The following is a 27,464-nucleotide window of genomic DNA, read 5'->3' as shown; positions in this document are numbered from 1 at the left end:
TACAGGAGTACAGAAGCAGCATTGAGTCCCCAAAGAGAAGGAGGTGCATCATAATCCAAGTGGGAATAAGAGTAACTTGTCTAGGACTTTTTCCTGCATCAAAATAGCCAACCAAACAATCAAACAAAAAACAAGGTTTACATAAGCTGCAAAAATGGTGTCATTTCTAGGGCAGGTTACTCTGAATATGTTTTCATTGATTCCACAATCAACCTTTGTATTTGCCCTCAATTCAATAAGAAAAATCCCTCAACTCTGCTGTTTCACTTGCTGATAGTTTGACTTTCCCCCTAAATGAATAAGCTTCTGAGACTTTCTTTTAAATTTCAGATGTTTTTAATGATGATTCAAAGGGTCTTATCTAAGTTCATCATTCCCAATTGAGAGTAGAATTTGTCTGATACAACTTGCGATTTTTGGGTAATTATTATAATTACCAGGTCAAATTTCATAATCAGCTATTTAAATGATCATCAGTTTCAGTATCATCTTGTAGAATTTTTACTGGTTTCTACCACATAACTATAGAATAGGTTGGGTTGGAAGAGATGTTTAAAGGTGAACACCCCCCTGCAATGAGCAGTGACATCTGTAATTAGATCAGGTTACTCAGAGCCCCACTCAACCTGAACTTGAATGTTTCCAGGAATGGGGCATTTACCACCTCTTTGGTCAACCGGTTCCACTGTTTCACCACCCTCACTTCACAAATTTTCTTCTTTCGATCTAATCTTAATATCACCTCTTTTAGTTTAAAACCATTACCTCTTGTCCTATGGTCAAAAACTGGTTTTATAAACATTGACTCATAGTTGAAAAAGAAACTTAGAAGAAAGCACATGGTAGGAGATAAGGGAAAATTTATTTATCAAAAGCAAAATGTAGTAGCTCCTACCCAGTAACATGGTCTGTTCTGAAGATTTTCACATATATGAGCTGTATAAGGAAATTTACACAAGATACATTTCCTTACAGAAAATAAAGGAAAACATAATTCCTAACAGCAGAGTGCAAGTGTAAAATTCAGCTGGAGATCATTCACATAGTAATTGGTAGAACAGTTCAATACCCACACAGGGAACAAAATTCAGTACAAGAATGAGGTTAAAGAAAGGTCACAGTCAGCACTTATAGAAAAACCTATCCAAAGGGAAGTTTCCTTCTAATCAGTACCATTGATTAAGTCTCCAAAGCAGAAAGGTTTTGATTCCTTTGTAATATGGGCCTTTCTATTTTAATCGTGCATGTAGTTATTGCCAGACTAAATGCAATAGCCATTCTGGCAGGCTGTTACCCTCAGTGATACTCAGCAGCAACAGTTATATCTTTACTTCTGTGGTTTTTTCTCATAAGTTCTTTTGTGTTTTGGGTTTTGTTTTGTTTTAGTTTGCTTTTTTTTTGTTTTTTGAGAAAGGACAAAATGGTGTTCTGAGTTCATTTTCTTCATTGAATGCAATGTTTAGTGCAACATTATCATGTTTGCTCTCACTAATTTCAAAGGAAGGACCATATGTGAGCTTTTCTTCAAAAATTTTTAGTTTTATCTGGAAGTGAACTCTTCCTTTCTGAATGTGAACTCTTTCACCATTTTCTTGAGAAATAGCTATATTTAGTTTCAGCTCTTCTGTGCTGTGAAGTAATTCACAGCTAGTGGAGACTGGTCAAAGAATATCAATTTTCAAGTGTCATTACAGAAAAGGTAAAATTTTACAGTTTCATAAGTACCAATCTGACCTCCACAGCTACTTTGCAGAAAAGTTGACCTGCATGTGAGGCCAGTTTTAAAAACAAAAATACTAGTGACATACAAAGCAAAGAATTTAGCCTCTGAAACAGGCAGCTGCCAAGTTTAACTCTTTACTGAAGCTGCTGTTAGAACAGAAAGAGAAAAGGGCACTAAAGTAGAGCCTACCAAACTAATGAGAGATGACAACAGCACAAATGGAGAAAAATATACCTGAGCTCTGGGTAAAACACAAGAATTACCAATGTTTTACCCTATGCAGCAGACTGTAAAAATGGAAGAAGTGCAAATGTTAATGGAATATGTAATATGTAATGAAACATTTAATAAAGTTGTCAATACTTTTTGAAAATGAAATCTCTACCCCTTGCTTATTTACACATCCTTCTCTATTTTTTTTTAATTTGCATTTCTTTTCATAGTATCAGTATTGTTTTATCTCTCCAAAACATACAGCTTAGTTAAAATAAGGCAGATAGATGCAAACACTAAATGACAACAAAAACACATTATAGGACCATTATTTCCCTTTTCTGTTGGCTTAGTTCTTTTGTATTTGCCATTTAGTTTATGCACAATGGGAATTGTTTTAATGCCTTAGAAATATATTGCTTACATGAAAGATAAACTGAAATATTCTTCATGAGGGAAATGAATACCCTCCACTGAGGATTCACATTTCATTGAAGGCTTCAACTCAACATCTGCATCCCTCACATGCTGTTCTGAGGGTCTCCTGAACCAATGGGTATTTATTATTAGTGCATCATTAGTGTACATCTACCCAAGCTACTCAATTTTGCTGTCCATTTTATAGCTTCATGAACATGGTCTGCCTATATGAAGACAATTCAGTCCCACAGACTAAATGGATTTGAGCAAATAGGAAGACAGAAGATATACCAAAGGAGCAAAGCTCACTGTCCATCTTTTCTGATAACTGGGAATAACAGCTGATAAAGCAAGAAAGTGCCACTGTCTCTGCAATTCAGAAAAAGTGATGAATCTGTAAAAAGGGATGGCAATAGGTGAAAAATTTACTTCTGAATTTCCCAAGCATAATAGCAGTAGGATACCTATAAGTAACAAAAAATAAAACTGCAGAAGTTCTACAGATAAGTATGGAAGCACCTTTCTTAGAAGACTTTCTCTGAGTATTCCCATCACCTAACTTTAGAAAGATACTGGCATCCTTAAATAAATAAGATAGAATGGAGTGAATCATTCTGGATCTGATGGTCACCAGTATAAGCAAGCTAATGGGGATTAAGAGAGTAAAGTCACTCCCACTGTAAGCAATGATCAGGTTAATGATCAGCTGAGGAACCTGAATGTACTTAAGTCTATTGGACCCAGTGAGATCCCAGAATCCTGAGGGCATTAGCTGGTGTAGTTTCTAAGCCACACTCCATGGTATTGAAAAAGTGACAGCAGTCTGGTTAAGTCCCAGGTAACTGGAAATAGGGAAATATTGTATCCATCTTTAAAAAGGGTAGAAAAGAGGTCTCTGGAAATTCCCAACTTGTCAGTCTCACCTCTGTGCCTAGAAAGTTCATGAAACAGATCCTTCCAGAAGCTGTACTAAGGTAATGGAGATCAGGGAGGTGATTTGCTGTTGCCAGCATGGTTTCACCAAGACCAAGTCCTGCCTGACAAACCTAGTGGCCTGAGTGATGGACCAAATACATCAATGGACAAGGAAAGGTCTACAGATTTGTTTGTTTGTTTGTTTATCTGTCTCAGAGTCCCAATGGACAGCAGTGCTAAGTGGTGTCCCCCAGTGGTCTGTAGTGGGATCAGTGTTACTTAGTATCTTCCTTAATGACATAGACAAAGGGATCCAGTGCACTCTCAGTGAATTTGCAAATGACACTGAGCTGAGTGGTGCTGCTGACACACCTGAATGATGGGATGCCATCCAGAGGGACTGAAACAAACTCATGAAGAGGGCCCATGAGAATTTTCTGTAGCTGAACAAGACAAAGTGCAATGTGTTACACCTGGGTCAGGGCAACACTCAGTATCAATAGAGGCTGGGGATGAAGAGTTCAAGAACAGCCCTCATGAGAAGGGCTTGGGGGTGCTGGTGGATGAGAGGCTGGACATGAGCCAGCAATGTGCACTCACAGGCCAGACAAACAATCGTGTCTTGGGCTGCCTCTAAAGCAGCATGGGCAGCAGGTCAAGGGAGGGGATTCCTCCCCTCCTCTACTCTGCTCTTGTGAGACCCATCTGCAGTGCTGTATCCGGCATGGACGGTCATCAGCATGGAAAAGACGTGGACCTGTTGGACCAAGTCCAGAGGAGAGCCATACACATGATTAGAGGGATGGAGCACCTCTCCTGTGAAGAAAGGCAGTGAGAACTGGGTTTGTTCATCTTAGAGAAGGCTCTAGGGTGACCTTATTACAGCCTTCTAGGACCTAAAAGGAGCCTACAAGAAAGATCAGGATATTTACAACAGCACAAAGTGACAGGAAAAAAGGGGAATGTCTTTAAACTGGAAGAGAATAAGTTAGATTAAATATTAGGAAGAAATAGCAAAGTGGTCAGACAGTGGAACAGGTTGTCCAGAGATGTGGATGCCCCACATCTAGACGTGTTTGAGAGTTGGATGGGGCTTTAAATTACATGTTCTAGTGAAAGGTGACAGGGGAGAAGGAACTAGATGGTCTTTAAAGTCGCCTCCAATTCTAGCCATTCTATGATCCTATGTCCTGTGGAAATATCTGTCTGTCTCTATAGACTATACAAGCAACTCAGACAGATAACTTACTCTTGGCCTCCAACTTAGTTGTTGAAGTTAGATGAGATGAATTTACCTTTTTAATTCTTTTTCAAAGGACTTCAGCTCATTTTCAGTTCAAGTTACTTTCAAAGCCCTTTTTATTTTGAGAGAATCTGACCCCTCTCTGAACATTAGTGATCTTTTTAAACAAAATTGACTGTCATCTTTTTATTTGTAACTGCCTACTTATGACTTTTAAAAAACCACACATTCTTCCTAGCCTAATTAGTTTGAATATCCTACTTTATTTCACTACAGCGCTGTGTTCCCTAGCAACCTATTCTAACACTGCCTTATCAAAGAGCCTGTCCTTTCCTCAGAGGAAATTAAGTCAGCAGTAGTGCTGCTCCAAGTTTTCACCTGAGCAGTGTCTTTCAAATAAATTTGCAAAATTGTCTCACAACTCCTTAACTGTCTCAGAAGTTGTATTAGCACACAGTTACTGTTGCTGTACAAATAGATAGCATAGACTTACCAAGGAATCAGCTACAGCTGAGCCACAGGGTCTAGAAAGACCAGTTCCAGTGTATCTAATAATAATCGACTCATCCTGATACACCTTTCGGAGAATTTTAAACATTTCTGTGACATGCTCAGTTTGTCTAACATCATGAAAAAGCACTTCATAAAAACTCAAGATGGTACTTTTCAACTTTGGGTGTGCCTATATTTCTCATTTAGTGCCCTGAAGTGTTGAGTTTAGGCATGACTGCCTCATGCACATGCTCAGTCTCATGGAATGCTTTTTCCTTCATGGTGTAACCATGGATGAATTTACGCATGGAGGTGCCATCAAGGACTTCCCATTTTCAATGGCAATGCAACCCCCTTGCAAACAGTTCCCTTTCTCTGAGGACTGGAAAGAACTTCACTGTTGGCAAGGACACATCCACAATGCAGACACCATAATGTATCACAGCAAACTCAAGCTCTTTCCTCCCATCCTTGTGCCACACCAGTAGGTGATGTAGACACACATGCTGTGTTTGGTATTCAAGTGAAACAGAGGAAAACTTCATCTATAGCCAGAATCAAACCCTAGAAACTAGAAAATATACTTTCCCCCATACTTACCCAAAACTTTTGGAAGATTTTACAAATGTTATCCTCCTTGCTTTCCCTTGTAATAAAAAAATAAAAAAAAAAAAGGAAAAAAGAAAAGAAAGAAAAAAAAAGAAGAGAGCCATCATTAAAATGAAAAACAAATGTGAGGAACAGCCTCAACTCAAATGACATTTCATTTTAACATTTACTGGAGGCATTCTGCTTCCTTTTTATTTTTTTTTTAAATAATGAAGAAAAAAGTAATTTCATTAAGTATTTCATTTAGGATACCCTTCCGTAACGAATATTTTCTGCATCAAAGATGATTTGTCAAGTCATAAAAATGTTATTCTGCCCTTGCCTTTCTTTGCCTGGAATTAATGCAGAGTAGAAGCATGCCTTATTTCTAGACTGACTTGTTGAGACAGAAAGAGCCTTGAGATGTTGCACCATTGAGGATTCATCACCAGACAGGTAGCACATGGTATATCCATGCCTGCTCCAGAGGCTGAGCTTGTGGCTACTGCAGACAGGCATGGACTTCAGTGGGGAAAGCACTGGTGTGACAGGCTGAGTAGCTGAACCCATTTTGTTGTACAAAATCCTAATGGAAACCTTTATGTGCTAGGCAAACAAATTCAGCTTATGGTTAGTTTGAGGAAAGACTACAGTGTTCTAATTATATTCATGTTTAAATTTCTTCTCAAAATATAAATTCATCAACAAATTGTCATCGTCCCTAATTCTTTCCACCACACTCACAACAATCTCAATTCCCATTTTGTTCTCTGTGATACTAGGATAAAAACTGGGACATTTGTGGAATGTGGAACACCTTGAAATAATGTTTCCAAGAGACTTCTCTCAAGCTGATTGTTTAAAAATCCTGAGACACCCTATGTTAACAGCTTCCTCTGATATCAACAAAATCTTTCAGAACCATGGTTTAAAAAAAAAAAAGTTGCCTTGAAATATTTATTTAACTCTCTCTAATGTATTTCCTAGTATTTATCCTGTACAAGATTTTATCCATTAATATTTTGGTGTATACCTAACTTGATAGTATTAAAAAGCATCAGGTATGAGGGCATGTCAGTTCAAAGTCACACTATTAAACTATGTCCAGTAAGGATATTTACAGGGCCAACTAATTCAGCTAAAGTATCATTCCATGAATTCCAACCCTATCTTGCCTCAACAAAAATGAAATCATTGAACCATAACCTAGCACCCTCTCAGGGATTTACTGAAACTCTCCACCTCTCCACTATGTCAGCTCTTTTTCTCAGTAGTGGATGAATGAGAACTGCTGGATAAACTCAACAAAACATACCACAAAGATAGTTCCTACAAGGACTGGATTGTAGGACCCTCCACTGCAGTGGGTATAGGAGTTTTCCAGATTCCATTTGTCAGTTCAGGGTCCTAAGTCTATTTTTGTGTTGCATCAGGCACCTCTGGGAATAACACGATTGGCTTCCATTTGGCAGGCAAACCCAAATGCTGTTCTGAGCAAGCCTACTCACCAGAGCTGAAGTAGTTAATCTGTTTTTTATTTTGGAAAGTCAAAATCCTTCCCTTTGCAATAGTATAAAAATCCCTCAGATACTGAAATGTGAGCCTTAAGCTCATATCTGCCAGATAATGTAAATTTAAGGGGGTTTTAAACTGCTTTAGAGTCTTGGAAGAGGTAAATTATTAAGCAGAAAGTAGAAGCAATTTCTTATATGTTTGATTTTGGTTTTGTTTTTGATTTTTTTTCACTATACACACACCCACAGAGAAGTTACGATGGAAAAGTAAAACACCAGTTGTAGTAGGCTCAAACTATAACACCAGTCATAAAGGGAAGTTTTGCAGCACTTTGCAAACTCTATCGTCTTTCTAGAGTCCTCCAGTGGCAAATCTAAATCCCAAGAAACCCTAAAATCAATAAAAATACTGTTTCAGCTATTAAAAATGTAACTGCATAATGCTTAGGTAAGAATGATGGGGCCATTTTGAAGTTTATCTGCTTTTTCTATGGCTATTGGGAAGACAACGTGAGGAGGAAAACATAACTGAAGGAAGGCTTTTCAAGAGGGGCTGTAGAAATACTTTCACTGTGGATTTTGAAGTAAATTCTACCAAGCACACCAGAAGCTATTCCAGCACCAACAGCACAACCCAAGTGTTTGTGATTTCCCAACACCATGCTGGCTGTAAGTCAAATTATTTATTTGTGATGTGATTGCTATCTCAGGAATCATCGGCAATACTTCTTTTGGTCATTTTATTTAGTTTGGAGGATTGTATATACAGTACAACTCAAACCCATACCTTTCTGCAATGAGATTAATAATGGAAAGATACCACAGAAATGCATCCCTCAGTGAGCTGACTTTAGATGCAGTAGAAGCGGAGTGAATCTGGAGTAGCTGCATTTAAATTTTCCCTTAATTGTTGTAAAATGTAATTAACATCCAGAATTTTAAGTCAGACTTCTTCAGTTCTCAGGAGGTTCTGATGAATGAAACTTTTCTATGCCTGTGATTATTTTTACCTATGCAAACAACTATAAATAATTCCAAGTGCTGATAATGTTTTTGCCTGTGAAAAGCTGTGCTTAACTGAAACTTACTTTTCCATGTAGAGGGTAATATTTAATTAGCCTTTGTTAACTTGCCCTGCAAGAACGATGACTTTCCTGCCATCCTTCTCAGGCCATTGCGACACAGCTTTTGCCTTTTTGGTTGCTGAATCATATTTGGCCTTAACTTGATAGACCAAATCTTGAAGCAGTTTACACAGACATTGCTTGGTGTCTTACAATCAGTCTTGGCAAAGCAAAGTGATTATTCTTTTGATCATTAAATATCTGTTCAGATTTTCCTGTGTAGGAGGGATGTGTGTGCTAGAAAGTAAGCTAAAATTGTATAGCAGGGGGAGTTTCTGAATGGGATCTGTAGACCCCAAATCTCATTAGCTTTCAAACATCTGCAATAGGAACCAAACATTCAACAGTGCCTAATGAAATCACTGTGGAACTGGGATTTCAAAGGATCATGCCATTATTTGGATACCTAATGGACACTGATGCTAATTTGGGAAATAAAAATTTATTTTGAAATGTTAGAGAATTGAAGCATCCAAATTTCATCAGTATTTGAAGTGACCTAAATATCAGTGTATTTTCCTAAAATTTTCAACATAAGTTTACATTTTTTTTAAAAAGGGTCAGATGTCTTTGTTTACATAATAAAATGAAGTCAGATTTATATATGTTTTTCATGCTCCAATATTGAAACAGATCTTACTGCAGAAGCCTTTCCTCTGATACTTGAAGGCATCATTAGGTTATGTGGCCTCTATCCCAAGAACACATTCTAATGGATGGAGAACACTTGGCTTTATATTATCTCTTAGATCCTTACTCTCAGGTTTTATCTCCAATGGTGCTTATATGAGACTTTCCTTCCTAAAACACCTCAGCACATCAACCTCTTGATAGTCTGCTCACTAGTTTTCCAGTGAGAAATCACCTTGTTCCCCAGGAGTCTGAATCCTTTCAGAGCACTGATGCAGATTTGGCACATGTATCTGTTTTCTGACAGGATAAATAATTCAATAGAATATTCCCTGCATTATGCATTCAAGAGAGTTCAAGTCATATACATTATTCATTGGGTGCTATTTAACCAGATCTATCATTGACTAACTTACATTCTGTCACTTACCTTAACATTCATTTCAGCTCTTAATTAATCCTTTAAGGGTTATCTCATAATTATATTAACTAAGATTGTTATAAAAACTAATGATTGCAATATTTTACATTTCTGTTATTCCCTCCACCATCAGTCTATGTTAAAATGTTCTACAATTTTCTAGGCCATGCAGGGGTCCTTCAAAGTCCAAAAATGACAGCACGGCCATCAATATTTTCAACAAAGAAGATGCCTGGAAAATTATCATTTCAGATAAGCAAAAGCTATTTACAAAATTGGATTTAAAAATTACAGGAAAAGTGATATTGAAAAAGGCAGTAATTTAATTTATTATTTGAATTCTTCTTCCTCATTTTGCAATGTAATTGTTCATGTTGTAAAAGCCTAAGTGAAAATAGAGAAAAAATAATTAAATTGTCTTAAATACTTTGAAATTAAAAAAAAAATAAAGTGAAGTTTCATGTGGGTTATTTTATGGAACTCAATGAAGATAAGACAATCTTTTCTAAAAGTAGCCGTTTACCGGATCATTACCAAAAATTTTTCAAAGGGAGGATTCCAGAATATTTAATCCTATTACTATTTGAGAAGCTGTTTCATGGGATAATGTAAGACATCTTGAAAGGTCAGGTTTTAACTGCATTCATCACTCACTGATATTTCCAATAACAGAACTTTGGCCAAGAATAGATGAGTGGTACCTGTGGGCTGATACAAGCTTTTTCATGGCAACTAATGTGTTAGTCTTAATTAAAAGTCAGACAAGAGGCTCCAGACCTTACCACTGAATTTTTGTTACCTTGTCTTAGACCATGACTTTGTCTTGTTGGCAGCATGACACTCCCAGTGGCATTCAGTGATTTTCAGTATGGAAAAGTGTCCTTCCTCTAATCAACACACTCAGGTCTTAGGCAATTAGCTGTTCTGACTCAATGAACAGACAAAATCTCCTGAGAGACAATTCTTGTCATCTGATGACAGACTTCTCAAGATAGATGGATCAGCTACTCACTGAAGATGCCTTTCTCTCCCATGAGCTACAGAGAAATCAGGCTGACAGCTTAAGAGACACCTTATTTTAATTGCCCATCCTTGCAAAGGACTGCACAGCACAAACTCACCTCTCTTGAGGTTCTGCCCAAGTGACATTATGGTTGCAGGAAACCTCTCATCTTACTTAAGGAGCAAAGATTTCCTCTTCAAAATTCTTATTTTAGTGATATTCAAGATAGTTATTTAAATCATAAATAACATATTCAGTTGTGGTGGAAAGCATTAATGACAACTAAATTTTAGGTTGTAAAATTAGCAATGTTTTAACAATTGATCAGTTTATAAACACACTGCACTTCTGGTCAGGTCAAAACCTCCTTGAGATGATCTAATCATTCAGTTTTCAATTCCAATGTGGTTACCAGTGCCAAATCAGCCCATTAGTGCTAGTCTGTGTTTGTGAATGCTGACTTGTAGTTACCTGCATCATATAAAGACATCTAAAAGGATACAATACACTGTTAAACCATTCTGCAAAAAATGTAATGTTAAACATGTTAAAACCTTTTGCTTTGCTGTTCAGTTCAAGTACAGCTTATAATGTATATCCCCTTTTGTATTGTGCATACATGTTTTTCTCCTATTGGTTTATAATTTACTCCAAAATATGTTCAGCTTTCCCCCCACTTATCATATTACTGTGAAAGAATGTTCATTTTTATTTACTTTGAGTGAATTTTGCCATCTTCTCAGAAGACAAAGCTGTCCTGGAGCAATAACTCCATGCCATGTGGGTGAGCAAAGGGCTCAGAATGAATTCAATAGTGAAGCTCTAAAGCACCATTATATGGGAAGTTAAAAATTTGGTGGAGCCTGTGAGATGACAATCATACTTTCTTCACAGCCAATATTATAGCTATAGTATGTACTACGATATTTTTAATTCTTATAGTCAAAGAAGTGAGTCTTATTAAAAAAAAACATTATTTTGAGAATATAGAAGACAGGAATGTTACTTATGATTACAGTAAATGGTTCTGTGACATTTAGCAGGTAGGTACCTCTTGTGAAGCAACACTTGTTTTTCAAAGTGTTCAGAGGTTAATTTTGACTTTTTATTAAGAGCAAGAAGTGTCAAAATTTTATTTTCCCTTGTTTTGAGAGTGAAGAAGACAGATTTAGAGTGATGTAAGAGATGGAATTAGATTTTTCTAACTGTAGAAATTTAAACATTTCAACAAATACCATCATCTGGGACCCACTGACAGAGTGTGCAGAAATGCAGAAATAGGACTCAGTTCAGTTTCTTAAATAGAGATATCTAATATCTTTTGAGTGTCTTAGAACATCATGGTTTGACTGGTTTAATGCTTTCAGATACTGTGGTCACATGTGGTTGCTTTGTAAATCCCAGGTTATCTCAAGTTTTACAAGTCACCCCTCTGTAGACAATTAAGTCTCTACACAGTAACTTCTTCCAGTTATTTTGATACACATTTTTAAAGCTGGTCCCATCTCTTGCTGTTGCTCTTAGAGAGAGAGAGAGTCTCATTGGTCAGTTGATATTAATCAACCTAGGTTAAGTGAGAAAACCCATATCCAAAGTGTTAGAGGATCTTTCAGTGCAATTTTGAGGAGTATATTATCATTTAAAAAAAGGAGAAATTATAGGGATCAAAGACATTCATCCTTTGTTATGAGTTAAACCTATTAATATTTATGCATGTGAATGATTATGTTTTGCAAAAATTTAGGTAATACAGCTTGAACTTGATCTACAAGGACAGTGTTTCAAGATTGAGCCTTCCACAGTGTTAGTATTTGGACTAAAATAAAGATTTCTTCATTTCTGATTAAGTGTAATTGCAGTGGTTTTCTTCAAATCCTTGGTCACTCTCTGCAAATATTCATGCAACTGAGATTAGTTGTCATGTACATGAGCAGGAATTCTGATTGCCACAATTAAAGTCTGTGTTTAGTCAGTCCAGTGATTGAGGATCTGCTGTGTAGATGAAACTGAGATCTAAACATTGCAAAGAGGATACACAGTCCACCCACTTGAATATAGAGGTAGGTCTGAAAGGCAGATCTCTGATCATGTCTATCAGTTTATCAACTAGAGAGTAAATCAGCCAGAGAGGCAGAAGCGAGCAAAGCACAACTAACATCCTAGATATCATTTGGGGATTCAAGCCTCTCCAGTGTTTTCCAGCATTTCACATTTGGAGGATGAAGATATTTGTCTCCATGGGAAAAGAGCAGGTGCTAATTAAAAAAAAAAAAAAAAAAAAAAAAGAAAAAAAGGGAAAATTATTTGCAAAACTCCAACAAGGGTCTTAGCAACACAAATCCAGCATCAAAGCCATAGACATGTTTGATGCCAGTGGCTTATCTTTCACACTAATTTATTAATTTTGAATGTTGCGCATGTTATACAATGGTCTGTTCTGTGGGGAAGCTATCAAAGCTTAGACAAAGAGATCAAAGGAAGTCTTTAAAGTAAAAGAGCATGAGGAATGTGCAGTTTCTCTCAATGTTTATGTCTGGTTTTCAAGTTTATAATGACATTAATGTAAAGGAATCTTAAAGGGCACAAAAGATATGCTTTCTTTAGGTTGCCTTCTATGGCAAGTTCTTGTACCATTATTAAGAGCTCATCTTGAAAGGAACAGAAAAGAGGCTATTGTTACAAGTGACTAACTTCATGCTACTTTACAGCATTGATACCTCAAAAATTTAATGCATTTCCTCCAGTGTTGTGTGTGTCAAACCACTTCACTTTTGGATGAAACTTTTAAGCAGACATATTATTTTAATTGCTTAATAAATCTATTCTTGCAGTTATTGTATTAAACTTTGTATATCTGACCTCAATAAGAAAAAAAAATGGAAATGACTGTAGAATCAGGGAATTTTATTCTAAACTAAATCACTCTATCATAGAAGGCTTACAGTAATTGATTAATTGCTGTAAAATATTCTATTTTAAAAAAAAGAAGCACCATTTCCTGGCTAAAGGTAGTCTTCCCTTTGGAGGAAAAAAACAAAACAAAACAAAATAAAATATTCCTCAACTTCATTTTTAATGTATATTGCTCAAAATAAGTAAAGGGCTGATTTAAGGGCATTGCTTGATACTGCAAAAAGCTAAATACACATTAAATCTTACAGAGATTGTAGTTAGGATTGCTGAGGACTGCAAAGAACCTAACTCAGTGTAACATGTTATTGTCTGACTTGCTTCTGGACTTCTAGATCTGCAGGAAGGAAAAACATGACTACTTTCAGTTCAAAAGGTGTCTTGTAAATCTACACTGGGGCTTTCTTACCCCTCCTGGAGCTTGTTTCTGGCTCTAATGTTACAAATAAGCACCTAAGTTAAGCAGCTGAAAGTTCTCTTTGAAAGAGCTCATGAAAAATAAATAAAAATAGATGTTTTTCTTCTGAATATTTTGAATCATTTGTTCCCCCTTTAAACTCATTTTGATTTAGTTTTGATGTGTGTAATGGCATGCAGAACCACTGGGAGCTCTCACCAGACCTGCACTGCAGTATGCTCGTGTTGTGTGAGGGTGAGGGCTGAGAGCTGTGCTGAACAAGGGCAGGCTCTGCCTGCAAAAACTTCATGATAAAATGACTCATCATTTCTTTGTGCTTCTCCCATTGATTTTGATGAGTGTGAATGAACTGGTTTCTGTCAATAAGGAAACTAAAATCACCTCCATATCTCTCTGCTTTTCATGTTCTAGGCTGGATCCTATTCCTGCCTGCCAGGTTTAGTGTACAGTGTGTTTTTAACCATGATAATGCAATCTAATATTACAGTGGTTTAGATTGAAGGTACCCTGTTTACAATATTGATGAATAACCTTTACTGTAATTTTTATAGCATTAATGTTTTTCACTATATGTGAGCATATTTTAAAAGAAGATAAAACCAAGGATATTTGAGTCTCACTCCTGGACCTGCTCATGCAGTTACCTTTCCATAATTAATCTCAATTTTTGCCTTACAAATAAGCATAACAGTACAGACATCCTGTGAAAAGATCTATGATAACTGTGAGCAGTAGTCACTATACACCTTAGACATCACACCTGCATTCCAGATTTTGGGCTAAAACTGAAAACTAAAATTAAGCTTAAAAAACTTCCCCTCACAATTCTTCCTTCCCAGACTTAACTTCTCTCTTAATTCTTCTAAGCCTTTCCCTCTAAGTAGCAAACAGGACTAGGAAATGGGGGTTGTGGGCAGTCTATAACACTTCATGTCTGCTGTTTCTTCTTCCTTCTCACACTTTTCCTCTGTTCCATTTTCATGTCCAACCACAAGCTACAGTTCTTAGCAAACTTCTCTGAAGTGAATGCCTCCCATGAGTTTCAGTTCTTCAAGAACTGCTGCAGCATTGATCCTTTCCGTGGGAGCCAGTCCATCAGGAACAGACCACGCCAGGCCAGGGTCCCAATGGGCCACAGGTCCTGCCAGGAAACCTGCTCCTGTGTAGGCTTCTTTACACAGGCTACAGCTCTGCCAGGAGCCTACTTCTGCATTGTCCCTCCAAGAGATGCAGCTTCCTCCAGGGAATATTCTCTCGCTCCAGTGTGCAGTCCTCCATGGGTTGCAGTATGGATACCAGCTCCAGCATGGCACTCCATGGGAGGATCCAGCTGGAGCTGACTGTGTCTGACATAGGGGCAGCCCTTGGTGTCATTTCAGAGAGGGGCCCACCTTTTTATGTTCTCTGAGACTCTGTTACAGATGGAACTCGATTTATTCTGTGGTTGAAAAGGTACTCAGTTGTGCCATACATTTACACTTTAGTTATATGTACCTATAGAGATGAACAATCATTTAACTATTCTGAGTTGGAAAATTGTTATAGCCATTAATAAACCATGTCTTAGGGCATAGCTATCTCATTACAGATAAGTAAAATGCTTGTGCCTTGATTATCAAGAGAGAACAGATGACTTTCCCAGATACAGACTATCTAGAGTTAGAAAGAATAATTACCATGTTTGAAACAGGTTGACAGCCAGCAAGGTAGGTGATGATCATGAACTCATGAATATATGAAGGCCTGTTTGGGACTTGGACTCTCCATATAAAGGTTTCTGAAATGTGTCTGGCTTCTATCAGCTGCTACTCATGAGTAAATTCCCTTTAAAATCATGACAGGAGTAGTTTATTTTGGTTAGGGTTTGACTGGCAGCTGTATACAAATGTATCATATTACCAAAAGTGTTGTTTTCTGTAAGAAACTACTGCTGATATTATAGCACCAGTCAATTTTGAACTGGCAAAACTAACGCAGATGCTTTCTTCCACAGAGTCAGCCCTTTGGGGGAGAGACCTTACAAAGTGTAAGCAAAACACTTATTCTGTACAAGTAACAATCTCTCAACAAGCCATTTATGCTTTTCCTCAGATCAACAGTACCCTAAAGTGTTATTATTATGGATATTTCTCTTTAATCCCTGAGAATGCCAAGATCTAAATCCCTCTTTCAATTTATTTTCACAGTGCCTGTCCCTTGGCAAGTTCCAGATTTGTGTGGAATCAATGTCCCTTGCTGTAAAATGGTTCAGTTTCTCCCAGTGGAGCAGGAAGACGTATGGGGACTCATAGAACATGTTTTGTTTCGGCAGACTTGCAAAGCCAGGGATATTGTTTTCATTGGTTGTTTTCAGTTTGTCTTTGCTGAAGCTCTCAAACATACCAGAGCAAAGGCAATTATAGCAATGAAGCTCTGGTGAGTTGTATCTGTCTTTTGTTTAATCAAACAAGCAAATTTCTATTGTTTGCAGAGAACAACTGCATTGGAAAACAATCCCTCTGGCTATTTCATTTCCTATCACACCTGCCAGCTCCTGACACTTTGCCCTGTCCAGCTTGTTCTGTGGTTATTCAAAAAATAAGACTTAATTCACTTCCCCAGATATGATATGTCATTTCTGTGAGGCATCTTGTACCTCTGACATTTCAATTAGAGGGATGAAACATCAACATTCAACCTTTACTCTGGAAAGATGGAAAACTCTCAGCCTCTCACATTCTGCTTTTGCTTCTTACTCACCGTTTCCACATAAGAAAAACTTCTATAATATTCATAGACATTGCTAGAAGCAAGAATAACACCAAAAATGAGATTTTGCAGCCCAAGCACTGCAGTGCTTGTTTTCTGATGTGACCTAAGCTATCTGGAACAATTTTATGGGGCTTGACACAAAACTTGCAAAGACACATGGCTTATGAAAGTAGTGGGAGGACAGTGGGAATTATCCTGGAGCAACTTTGGTAATGATAAACTAGAAACTCTCACTACTGATCAGCTATAGGCCTATGATATTTTTTACACTGTATCAGATTTGGTTTTCACTCTCCAACCATTCTTACATTGAGGCTTCATTGGTCTTTTCCACATACATTGTCCTCACACAGGCCAGGTCCTTACCTGAGTTCCCTAAAGCTGTTCAGAATAAATAATACAAAGAGCTAATATTTTCTGAAGATGGAGCAAGAGCACAGAACTCCCCACTTGCTGCTCTGTGCTCAGGGAGGACTTGATTCCCAAGAAGAACAAGGGCTGGGAACAGGTCCTCTGTCAGGCCTGCAATCAGGTTGGATCCTGACCCCAAACTAGGATATATTTTCCCCAGCACAGTGTGCTTGCAGGCACCAAGCTATCCAATGATGGACAGTTTTGGAAGCACCTATAAGAGAAACATCCATTCACAGTTAGATTTTGGTTTGTTACCGTAACTTTGATGACCTTACTTGTCACTGATAATGTTACAAAAAACTTCCAGTACTGAAAAATAAGCTGCATTCTAAGGTTGCATATGTAAAATTTCTATCTGAAATGTGAAAGAAATAGAATTTTTTCCATGTCTATTAAACAACTTCAGATAATTATGGAGTGTGAGATTGAATTTTTCATTTCACTATAGATCACACAGCCGAAAGGCCAGCTAATTCTAGCAAAACATCCCAGATATATCTTTCTGCCTAACCTATTCAATAAAAGAAAGAAACATCCGATTTTATATTTTCCTTTAGAATATTTTAGGTTTTCTTATTGTCTGCATCATTTGGACATAATACTCTTTACAGTTAGAGAAACTAACTATGTTTCCTTCAAACACCAGCATCTTTCACTGTTACATTCCTCATTTGATTTACCTCAATTATGCCATACGTCTACTGGGTTACCTTGGATGATCTTCTTTGAATATTTGCACAGTGCAATCCCAAAACTGATGAAGTTGTATAGTGTCCTGTATGTAAAACACACAAAACATAGCAGGCAGGGATCATTTATGAAATCCAATTTAACAGAGTGCTGGTTAATGTTTGAATGCTGCCTGTTTCAGTGCTGCTCATCGCAGTCTGTTGTTTTTCATGAAGTAGTTGCTTGGGATCTGCAATGCAGTAGGAGTCATTTTCACTTGACTGCAATTTTCTTAACATTTCTTTTAAATCCCAGCACATTTCCATATATATGTGGAAAATGTTTCTAACATTCTCTCTAGAGTATAATTTAGAGGTGTTGGTTGTTAATAAATGTCTAGAGACATTAAATACATTAGTACACTAAATGGATCAGATAATCAGTTTTGACAGAAAGTATCCACTGAAGGCAGAGCAGTTTTGAGATTCATATTATTCATATCATACCCTCAAATGAACCATTTCAGGGTGTTTTCTCATGGCACAGCATGTGAAATAGTTCTTGACCCCAAATGATGAAAAGTTATTTTACAAAGTGGAAACCCCACTAGTCTTTTGTATTGTAGAAATGCAAATGATTTATGAACATAAGTCTTTCAGTTTTGTCAATTTATGGAATATACTGACTCTGATTATAGTAACACTATTGTAAAAGATGATAGTTTCTTTCTTGAGAATGTTATCATCTGCATTGCTTTAGAAAAAAAGAAAAACACAAGCCCATGCATTTGTTCCAACTAGTTTGTGCTCTAAGAACTAAATATTAAAAACAAGTTACCAGAACGAAGTAATTCAATGAAGTTATTATTTCTGTTTACATATATTAAATGAACCCTATAGAGTGCTTGAAACTTTCCATTCAATGACATTCAGCAGAGGAATGTGCAGGAGAAACCATTTTGTGACTATGGAGGGCATTAGAAGAGCAGTTAATTATAGATACCGCTCAACACCAGTATTTTTTACTTTTCACAGATGCTTAACTGCATAGTAAATAGTGTGATTATTTTGGTTATAGAACACTTTTAAATAAAATTAAAGTGTTACAGTCTCTCACTATGTAGTGAGGTTGGCAAGCACAGAGTTATGGAGGATGGTCAGACCATCTTCTTCAATCAATCAACTTAGGTGATGCAGTGAACCAAAAATAGGTATCTGAACTAGTCATGTGATTCAAAGTGAATTACCTAAATGACCAGTTAAGTTCCCTGCACAGTCCTTGGAGAGACTTTGGTTGCAGACTGATAATCATTAAGAACAGTGTTTAAGTCTGGCTGATGAGATATATAAAAATCTGTCTCATCAATTTCTCCCTTTACAGTAAAAAATATGGCCACATAACAGTTTACCTCCATCACTGAGTTTGCAGTGTCAGGTCCTCTTCAAAAAGCACATGGATACACAGAGAGGGAACAGCAGAACAGCCTGTGAAAGAGCTCAAGGCCAACAGCACTCATCCACTATGGATCAAATACATCTACAATTAAAATAAATTCAAATCCCTGTTCACCTAATCTTCAAAGCCTGTTGTATAAAGGTGGAAGGGACAGGAAAGCTATTCTTCATCCTTCTGTCTGAGTCTAAGGGACTCTGCAACCAAGAATACAAGAGCACAGAAGGAAAGTAAAGAAGAGACTGTGGACACAGCCTAGTAGGTAGAGCAATGAGCCAGAAGGGAGAAGATATGAACAATTCAAAGATAGAAGGCTTTTATTGACTTTGTTTTGCCCATGCACTCCCAAAAAGAGGTTATTGCAATAAAATTCCTTCACTTATTCCCTCAAAGCCTGACACTGTTTCTAAATAGGACACCATGCACTGCAGCAGGGATTTATTGGTGTAGATTCTATTATACATTTCACACTGCAGGATTACACTTGTTTCCTGCAAATGTGACATTATTGTGCAAAAGCAGTGAATGAACAGATGGGATAACAATACATGGAGAAGTAGAGAGAATTCCTCCAGAAACCAGAGATCCTGAGGGATTATTTGTGGAGTTAATTCATTTTCCACAATAAAGGATGATGATTAAGCAGAATTGACAGATAATGAGAATTAGAGAGTTAGAGACTTAGTTCACTTGAAATTAAATGGAAATTAAATTTGAAACTGAATTTAAAATTATATTATGAGATGAAAATTGAAAGAATATTTGGTACCATGTCACGCAGCTCGTCTTGCTTCACCCATGCCAATGTCTGCTATTAGTTTGAGAAATAATATTTCTAAGCTACAGTATTACAGATTAAACAGGTAATAGGGACTGGATCCAAAATAATCCTACAAATACTTACCTGAAATTGACTCCAATTATGTCTAAAATTTATTTATTTATTGTATATGAGAACATGGCATAATCACGTGAACACATGAAAAGTCTATTGTACTGTCCAAAGCAGGCACAAAATACATTACTTGTTCTATATAAGAAACAAATAATTTATCTCTTGAATTTTATTCTAAATTATTTACAGGAAAAAATGTTCTAATGTGGGATATTTGTATATACAACATAACCTGATAGTCCAATTTTAGTTAAAAGAAATTAAACACATTACCCAGTTTTCTGAAGTCAGTAAATCTGCTAATGTACAGAACCCTGCATAAGTACTGCATGTGGAGAGCATGAGTAAGTCAAACTTCATTCCACAGCTAATCACTAACTATATCTCAAGCAATAAACTTGCAACAGTTTTATCCTCTAAACTCGGTATTCTGTAAGACACATAAAACTTAATGTGAAACAACAAGAAGAGAAATAAAATGAGAATGGCTTTTTCAGCTAAAAAAATTTCTTCATTTATTTTTTAAATCACAGAAGTCATATCTAATGAAACTATGGAAACTTTCCAGACTCAAAATACACTCTAGATGATCATAGTAGGGAAATAAGATATGAGTAGTCAAAATAATAGAAATAACAGAACATCTAGAAAAGTATCTTGTTCCTGGCGCTGGACAAGTAGCAGATGCTGAGAAGGATTACAACCAAGAAAGCACAACATGAGACTTCCTAGTACATTCTCTCATGCAGCAGACTGTGCCTCAAAAGCTCCCTAATCCTTAGCTGCTGTATTTTTATTTAGTGCTTTCTCATGTCTTTTGCTTCTATAATTCATAAACATGGTTTGAACCTATATTAAGCTCTCACACCAAAGAGAATTTTTGTAATGTAGCCATGCCTGTTAGAAATTTCTCCTTCTGATTGTTTTGAGTCCATATTCTGTGAATTATGTTTGTTTTATTCTGCTTTCTGTGGAAAGGACAGTTGACAATCAATACTTATTTATCTTCCTCCTGCAATTTGTCTATCAAATTCCTTGTCAGCTATCTCACTCTAGCTGAAGTCTCATCTCTGGACAGTAATAGTTGACTCAGAAGTCATCTCTGGAAATAATAAAATAAAATAAAAATAAAATAAAATAAAATAAAATAATTAAATAATTAAATAAAATAATAAATAATAAAATATGGTTTTTCCCTATGCGACTTCTTACATTTGAGTTTTGTCAGCAATCTGTTGCCTAGTCAATCAATATTGCAAACATCTGCAGTTTACCTCCATTAGCCATCAGTTTTGTTACCCCAGTTAATCAAGTTTCATAAATGAATTTTGTCATTGTTAAGAGTCGCAGGTATTATTAAAAATAATCATAATATTCATAAATATGTTGAGCAGCACAGGTCAAAGATCAGACCTCCCTGGAGTCTGTAAGTGACTTCCCTGCACAGTGAACACTTTGAAGGTCTGTTAAAAGTTGAGATTTTTCAGATTTTGACAATTATTTGAATACAATGGCAAGAGATAATCTGAAGTTAAGCATTTATTCACAGAATCATCATTAAGAGAAAAATTTAGCTCATTCACAGGGAAAGGCCTAAATGGTCTCTAGCCCTCTCTACACATACAAAGGAGTTGACTGACCCTTCTCACACATTTCAGAAAACCTTGATGACTTTCCTGGATCAGAACTTAACCTTTCATGTTAAGCACAAGTTGAAAGAAATCCTAAATTCTGATTAATGTTTCCCTCCATACAATTACATCCAAAAAATCTGTGGCCAAAGCAATGGGTCTGTAAAACAGCTTAATTACAATGGAATTTGGTCTGTGAGTCTCTTCATATTCAATAACTTCCATTTCCGTGTTGCTGGTTTTTTCCTAACTAGCAATAACCATTAAAATCATATCACTTTTTTAAAGCGACTTTTTTTTTATTTCTAATCTTTACTACTGAGGCATGGGTTTATTTGAAAGATGAGGTTATTTATACTTAAATTAAAATTATTTTTTGCAATTGAGAAATTACAGTATACTTGCTTTTACTAGACATCAAATGGATATGGATAAGAAAGGCTGACTCCATATAACTGAGTAAATTGCAAGAAATACACAAATGTCTCAGCTATTAAATTTCAGACCAGGCTGCCTCATGCATTTACTAACATTTTACCTATATATTTGTAAGTGGTTTGGACTATGAAAAGTTTTGCTACTAGTTACAGACAAAAATAACATCACAAGATAATAAAGAGAATCTTTACACTCAAACAATTTCAGTCCAATTTCTAGAATTGTTTCTTGGCTTATGCATCAAGGAAAAAAAACCATAATGCATTGCAAAGTCTGTGTGAAGAATATTTGAGATCCAAGAAAGAAAGAAAGAAAAGTACCTCCATTCTAATACATCATCAGAAAGCAAAAATATCAAAGACTTGTTCAAATCTTGCAGTTGGTTTATTCAGATAGAAGCATTGCTGAAGAACTGTATGTTCCCTAAACAGGGATTCTGATATGCAACAGACTCTAAGTGCTGCATGTTTTCCTGTGTTTTCCCTTAAAAATTCAATATAGACAATTCCCTGCAGTTTTCACTTAAATTCTTCTTCATCTCAGAATATGTTTTACCTCAAAAAATTCTGACAATCTTTTTAAGAGCTATTCACACCTGAAGACTTATTCTCTCTTTTACTGCTCTTACATAAGAAAGAAAAATCAGCGTGACATTTTTGTTCATGGAGATTTTGAACTTTGATGACTGTCGTAACTCTTCTTGAAGATATTTGGACATTAGCCATTGATACAGAATTGGCCTATCTGACCTATTCTGGAAGTTGCAGTTTGGGTTTCAGCCTTTGTTTTCATACCTTTGTTTTGTGCACCCATCTTCTAAGTACTCTTTAGAATCCCAGGAAACAATGCTCATAAAGAAAGTTATTAAGTTTGTTTGCAATGACTGGTTATATGTCAGAAATTCTTCCTAAAGCTGTTTTTTTTTTTTTTAAATTAAATTTAGGGACTTACTTTGGGTAGGAAGATCACACTGAAGGAGCGATTTTCACTGCCTGTAATGGTGTTTACTGTTCTGGTTCACAAAAACTTTGAGGTGAGTTGGAGTCTTTATAAAAAGTCCTGATTGCTATCCCTGTGTTTTTAAGACCAATCTCTTGCTGTTGAATTTCAGGGAAAATTAAAATAAAAAAGATGAAAACAAACTGATTAAACTGAGAGCACTTTAGTGCATTCTGCATAATTTTTAAAGATTTGTAAAGTCTTTCAGTTAGGAATCCATTAGCATTTAATAAATAAAGATGCAGCACTGTTTTTCATTTTGAAGAAACTTGAGCCATAAAAGTACATTATGAAGCAGAGTTGTAATTACAGTACATCCAGCAGTAAAGTCACTAAACATTTCATTTCTTGTTCATAATTGTCTATCAGAACTTCTGTGAAGTTCTGACATGCAAAGTGCTTTCCATTTAAAGTGCTGGGGTGTTTGGTAGATAATATTTAAGACAGAGTATGCACATCTTCTTGTTGTCATGGTTACAAGAATATTGAATTTGAGCAAAACAACAGAGTTTGAAAACCTGAAATCAAAATGAAGTTAAAAATAATTCAGCTAGACCACATAACTTGAGTTCAGAATACACATCAATGGACAAGGTACAATAACAAAACAGAGCAAGATAAATGTTGCTATGGGTGAATTATAAAGTCTTATAAAAGTCTACTGGTAAAAAATGACAAGATCGCTGTTAAGAAAAAGCCTGTATTGAACTAAAATGCAAAGAATGGTAAAGATCATTCACTTGATCTGCATTTTGCAAAGAGGATTATTATTTAGTCCAATATAGGCTTTTCCATTTTAGTAATATCATGAAATCAACCTAGAATATTATATATTTATATATTATATTTTTGGTATGCAGTCCCCAAATAACTACTTGAAAACAAACATTTCCCTTTTGCTTTCATATTAGATATTGCTAGAATGCATATTATTGCTTTGAAAAGTTGTTACATGGAAGTTCCTTTTGTGATATTCTTTAGCTACAGCCACACCAGAAACACTGTATGTGGAAGAAAGAAATTTCTAGTTTTGAGTCACTGCCATTTTTCCAGTTTTCAGGAACTGAATTTGCATGCTCAGCTTACCAGATGGATAAGAATATGCCAGCATGATTTCTACTTCCAGGAAGACAAACCCTAGCCCCTTCCCACTGCTATTTGAAAAGAGATGGATAGCAGCTTACCTTATCTTTCAGCATAGCCAAATTTTACTTTGCTAATTAATTATGCTTCTGACTGGTGTTTTCATTTAAGAGGATGGGTGACTTTGTGGTGAACACTCCATGTTGAGACTGTAAGGATGTCATGCTGTCTCAGGTTTCCTATGACAAACTGCTTGGCCTCATTTTACTGTAATTCTAAGGGACTTTTGCTGCCCATGCTACCTCTGGCAGTCATCTTATCTAGATGTCAATGGAGTGTAATCTCTTATAATCATATTCCCCTAGTCTTTTTATACCCCAAGTAAAGGGTGGTGAGAGGATGAAGAAAGGGAGATTCCCTTGAGAAAAAGACAGCAAAACATAGTGGTCTATGCTTTTACATCTCCAGTGCAACCGATTGACATTGAATTCATGTAGTCAGGGGTGTCCAGAGGGATTAAATCTACTAGATTTGAAAGCAGAATTCAGGTGTCTAAGGAAAGAGATTGTTGCCGTTTGACATACCGTAAAGAACCCAAGACATCTCCAGGGAGCTTAGAAAATCTGGCAAATTGGAGGCCCAGCATCAGTTGATGTGTCAGGCACTCCCACTTTTCTGTTAATATTATTTCCCATAGGTTTAATCTGGAACAGGTTTTACATTTCAAGTGAGTCTACAGCTACCCATTGCTTAAACCCTAGCCTACAGTTTCCTTGATGGAGGAGGGACAGAACTCATATACTGTGAGATATTTTGTGTTGCAAAGCTAAATTATTCTTATTTATTATTTAACAACCCAAAATATGTCAATTTTTCCTTTAAGCACACTGGAGCAATTCACCAGCCAAGAAGGAGAATGCAAAATATGACACAAAAGTCAGAGTCAAGAGATGCAGGGCATGCTGAAAAACACTGATTTGTCAAATACATCCCTTTAGTTTATGAAAACTATGTTTTAACAATGTTTGTGTATTTCTGAGAAGCTCAACAATTCTGCCTTTGTGAACAGTGGAATTTTATGTGTTTGGTGCAGAATAGATCACTGAAGACCTTTGTGCCACCCTAATCGTTTTGGTTATATCAGTAACCTGAAAGATAAGACACTCCATTACCTCACTCTTTCATTCTCAAATAACATAAATGAAGGAAAGATTCCATGGACTGATGGAATTTAGAAAAAAAAACAACAAAACCCTAAACTAAGTTTGTAGGTGCCCTGAGTACTCTGCATATGTGTAAAAGTATGGTTAAATTTTAGTACTTTAGAAAAGTTTTTGAAAATACTTTTTAACCAAAGTGTTGTAGGAGCATTTGACATACATAGCCACTGGAAAATATATTACAGTTGCTCTACTTCCACATTCATATAATTATTTATTCAGCTTTTCAAGAACTCCCAGTTTTAAAGTAACTCCACTTGCACCTATGGCAAATGAAATAATTTCTTCCTACATTTCATTAACTCCATAATGATATTAATAGGTTTCCACACACTAGATTGCAAGGCTTACTTAAGACAACTGATGTGAAGCAGTGAATAAAGTTACGAATAACTGCTATCTGAAATTTCACTTAGCTGAATAGATGGAAGTATTTTGCTTGATCATGATTTTACATAAGGAAAGTCATTGTAATTGTAATACCAGTGATTTTAATATTCAAATAGAACCACTGACTTATGATTGTGAATTTAGTACTCACTTCTTTTAGGTCAGTCAATAAAGTGTTGCTCAAGTAGATCATATTTAACAGAAAATTTAATTTTGTTTGTTTTACACTGTTCAGAATAAATGCAATAATTTTCACAATGGAATGGAAATATCTGAATGTGCCCTTGCTAATAATAATGATATACACTATAAAATAATTAACAGGCTTAAGAATGGATCAAAGTTTGCAGGGCTTGAAAGCTACCAGTACAAAATGAAATGCTGAGCCCTGCTTTTATCCATTTATGCATGCTTAGCAAAGGAAGGTTTGCAGGGATGAGGAGAAAGCTGTAGGTATCTGCTGGTTATTTCAGGGCAGTTTCTGCTATATGGCAGACAAAAAAGACTGGAGTTGTGTGTTGCCAATAGAAACAAAAGTTCTGTAAGAAAGAAATAGAATAAGTCATCAGTGAAACAATATTCTGGCAGCCATTCACTCTAATCAAGTTTGGGCAGGAAAATTAGCCAGCTCTCCTTAACCTCATCATAATTCCAGGATACTTGTATGTGACAGTCCCAGCTTCCAGCTGCCGTTGCAGGACACAGCTCTGATATATTCCCTGTGCCATAACCGCCAACCTTCTGCGTTTACGCAGCTCTGAGCAGGTTAGGTACCTGCATAGCCAAGGAAATGGAATAATTGATTGGGGTTTTGGTTGGATGAATAATCTCCTAAAATCCATTAATAGTACAGCTATGATTTCCTTTGGCAAAGAGTTTAGACAGCTATAATTCCACTAATGCAGTGACATACAGGTATCAAAATGCAGGTATCTTAACCTTCAGCTGAGTTCTACTAAATTTAGAAGAGATAAATATGCTCATCAGAGATAAATCCCCTTCCCTTCTTTATAAAGGTTGAACTCAGCCTTTCTGATGCCTTCTAACCACCATGGTGAGGCTTTGCTGGGAAACTCAGGGTCAGAAAATCTCTTTATAAAAAGAGGATTTATCAAGAACATTTTTTTTTTACATTACTTAGCAGTTATGGCCTTTGTTTCAGATTTGGATATGACCCAGTTAGACAGTGAAACTACACGTTTCTCAGCAGGTATCTACCTGACTTATTTTAAATTTACATTTAACAAGGTACAGCAGGCAAAGCATTCACAAGCCCAGTGGGAAGCACACACTTGTTAGTTTGGCTTTTAAAGACTTTTTTTCTTTCTTTCTTTTCCTGTTGTATTAAAGGAACATTGACCTCTGGGAAAGTCTCATGAATTTCCTAGAAATATTGCACAGCTGATGTAAACTGCCAGTTACAAGAATAAAACTCTTCCATGTTTATACCATTTTTACTGTGAAGTCTCTTCTTGGAAAGTAAGCTGATCCTCATATCAACAAGGCACTGCATAGGATGATGAAAAATCTATAAATTAGTTGAAACTGATTACTATTAATTGGAAATGTTTGCAAAAATGGTGTTAACAAGAGGAATTCAGGTTTTACAAACATGGAGTCCTCTTTGAGGATCAAAGACTGCTAAAAAGAAGTGGGAACCACTTGACCATAAAAGGCAGAAGAATAATTACTGAAAAAGTGGCCAACCTGGTAAAGACAGATTTAAACTAGGAACAATGCATGAGGGTCATGATGACATAAAGCCAAGTGAGAAAGTACTGGACCAAGTTAGCAAGCAAGAGACATAAGTTGATGCAGAGAGGAGAGACTTTGAAAACCATAAAACAGGGTTGAGGAAAACCAGCCTTGGGAAGTAGATGCAGTAAATAATCTTGAAAAATAATTTCA

This window comes from Pithys albifrons, chromosome 2 (assembly GCF_047495875.1).
Source record: "Pithys albifrons albifrons isolate INPA30051 chromosome 2, PitAlb_v1, whole genome shotgun sequence".
Taxonomy (NCBI): Eukaryota; Metazoa; Chordata; class Aves; order Passeriformes; family Thamnophilidae; genus Pithys; species Pithys albifrons.
This window is presented reverse-complemented; position numbering follows the sequence as displayed.